The sequence below is a fragment of the Manduca sexta genome, chromosome 13, assembly GCF_014839805.1.
Source record: "Manduca sexta isolate Smith_Timp_Sample1 chromosome 13, JHU_Msex_v1.0, whole genome shotgun sequence".
NCBI lineage: Eukaryota > Metazoa > Arthropoda > Insecta > Lepidoptera > Sphingidae > Manduca > Manduca sexta.
This window is the reverse complement of record NC_051127.1, coordinates 11,514,607-11,517,525: the sequence shown is the minus strand read 5'-3', so window position 1 is coordinate 11,517,525 and position 2,919 is coordinate 11,514,607. Positions and strand designations below refer to the sequence as shown.

General features: G+C 41.1%; 1 long non-coding RNA gene across 1 annotated transcript; it reads left to right on the top strand.

Annotated features, from left to right (window-relative positions):
- The first annotated feature begins 394 nt into the window (after positions 1 to 394).
- On the top strand, positions 395 to 1,737 carry LOC115443432. Its single transcript, XR_005112296.1, has 2 exons — positions 395 to 974; positions 1,145 to 1,737. It is a non-coding gene; the product is annotated as an uncharacterized LOC115443432 (long non-coding RNA).
- The last annotated feature ends 1,182 nt before the right edge of the window (positions 1,738 to 2,919 follow it).

Genomic DNA, 2,919 nt, shown 5'->3' with positions numbered 1-2,919 from the left:
ACTTGAAGTCATAGACCGACCCGATACAACTTCAAGGAAGGCGTCCTTAATGCTTTATATTTTACCGAAAGAACCAATTCAATAACTCTTTTCACTACGTTAAAAAATCAAATTTAAACTTCCCATACAAACTAAATAGCGAAACGGTGTATCGGCTTGAGGCGCGGCGCGGCCGGTATATTTCCGACATAATACCGCTGCGTCGAGCGATTACTACTATATATTCTATATACATTTAATAGCTATACAGGCGCGCATAGAACTGGCCGTACTTATGTGAGCGGTACGTGGCGTGCGCGGGTAGCGCTGCAGCGCTTTGGAACTTTGGCCGTCTAGTGATATATAAATGTGAAGCGCTATAGCGCAACCATTTCTAGGTAGCCGGCTTATTATTATCGTAGATTGGCGTCGGCGCAACTACACGGCGTTAGAAGGACGTTCCGTTTTAAATATCAGGTTTTATTATTATGAAGAGCGGCGCAGCGGAGTGCGGACGGCGCGGCGGACGGTTGCGTGCGATAACATTTGACATTCGTAATTACTCGAGCGCGGACAGTGGTGCGGCCGCGGCACAGGCGAGCCGGGCGAGGCCGGCTCCGCGGACATTCCGCCGGAGTCCGTGGGGCCGGACAAAGAGGTCGCGCGTTGCGTCAGCGGCCACGAGCCACCGACCAGCGGTTTGACAATCACGAGCCGTCGTCGACGCCGCGCCACCGCCGCTCTACCTCCGCTCCGCCGCCGCGCCACCGCCGCTCCACCGCCGCCAGCGCGCCGCCGACCCTCGCTGTGTCGCCGCGAGCCCGCATTTCACATACACTGCCGAAATATACGCTAGCCTTGACTACCATTGTCGAATGTTTCCAAATGCACGCTCCGACATATTATATTTCCGCGTTTTAGACGCTATTTAGGCGAACTCGTATTAATTCCCAATTAAAAGAGATAACCGTTGGAGTTTATTTCAAGAACTCTATGTACGTAGTAGGCACTTTATATGATTATCAAAGACGGGAATTCCATGCGATAATTAACTAACCAATAAAATGGTTGATTTTAATTTATTAAAACCGATCGTGGTCGCTCATTTTACATTCTCATTTCTCTCATTCTCTAAAATTCTGTTTACTAAATCCCAAATTTTCAGATGCCGCTTAATGAGTCCTAAAGTTTGAGGGAGAGTTGGAGCCGTGCGAGTTAGGCTCTTACTGCGGCGGTATAAGGTCGATATTCAGTGTTAGAGGTCGTATACGTCAGCCGATGTCAAAGAGCAGAGAGGCAGAGAGAGATAAAGCGCTGGAGGAAAACATTTGGTGCGCTACGACGGTACCGATACTCGCCTCGACTCGATAAAAACCCGTGAAATTATAACGAGATGAAAACGGCGCCTTTTGGCTCGTCGTAGGGGGTTATTCGAATGTCGCTGTAGCTTGCCGGCTCGTTACTTACCAATATAAGACGCCTATTCAAATGAAGCAATGAATCAGGCTTTGTTACTACACGAGAAAGAATAGCCATTTTATATTGTCCTCAACTAGTTCGCGGTTCGAATCCGTTGCGGACTGGGTGCGTTAATGTTTCGTTTAAAATAATAGCGATTAAATATTAGATGACAATTAAAATATTTTTAGTCATTAATTCTAAAGTCCTAGGAATAAAATAATAATGTCAATACATAAAGAAACTAGTTATGTATTTAACATATTTCAATAAAGTTGTCTATAATTTTTTGTGAATTTATTTATATATTTTAATTTTGACATAGTTTGAGCACCATTTTGCCATTCCGTACAGTAAAATTAGTAGAAACTCGTTGCTCGTTTATATATCTTATGGTAAAATTCTTTACTTGTAAGTTAAATAATATGTATTTTAGTGAGATATATTAACATTTAAATCTTTTTAAATACGCAAATTTACTTTTAGCATTTTATCGCACAAGTGAATCTAAAACATAATAAAATAGTAAATAAATTCATTTTAACTCACAACTAGGTATTTTTGTAGTCGTACGATTGTGAGTAACTTATTTATAAACTTTGAGGTTTTTCCCGTCATCATAACACAGTACTCGAGCGCCATCTACGGTCGCTAACCGGGTTTCGCGATTTATTCATTCCAAAGTATGAGAGATGGCGAAGTTATCACGATGACTTTAACTAATTAGATGCAAAATATGACGATATCGCGCGGCTTTTCTCGTAATGTTTGTGTTTCAATTTAATTAAATATGAAGTAGTATTGCGTTTGTGAGTAAAATTGTTGGTTAGTAAGTATGGCTTTCGGTTTCGCGATTTAGCGTCGTGCAGTATTTGGTTACTTTGCAGGCCGGCAAAGTGCTTGCGTTAGAGTTTTTCGATTGTAATTTAATTGCCATCGTTAGTGGTGTTTAGTAGAATTTATTGATAAGATTATATTTTTATATTTTGCGACATCTTTGTTGTTCGAATTCTAGATATCTCAAACATTTGACTAATGGCACATAACTTCAAGGGCCCGTTATGGTTTCAGCATGAATCCCACTTTTGGGCTTAGGCTTTTGGTGGATGAAATACAGTTCTATTTATTGTCTGATAATGTTTGTAATATTGTTGACCAATGATGTATGGTTAAAATCATGCCACTTAAATCTATATCACTTTATCGTGTTCTTCACTTGGGAACTAGGCACAGATGCAACGAGTGTAACTTTTGGACATTGGTATTTCTGTCTCATGCTATAACAAGTATGGGGGAACTACTTTGAAGAAACTCTATAATCACATGCACTCGTGATTTTTAAGTCGAAGATAAAATTTCCCCACCTTGGAACAGAACCAAGGACTTCTCAGCACTACGCTGCTACTGCATTGGTTGTCAAGATGTTTTGTTAATTCGCGTGTCCGCTTTTATTTGAAGTGAAAGCTTTCCCAAATGATTGTT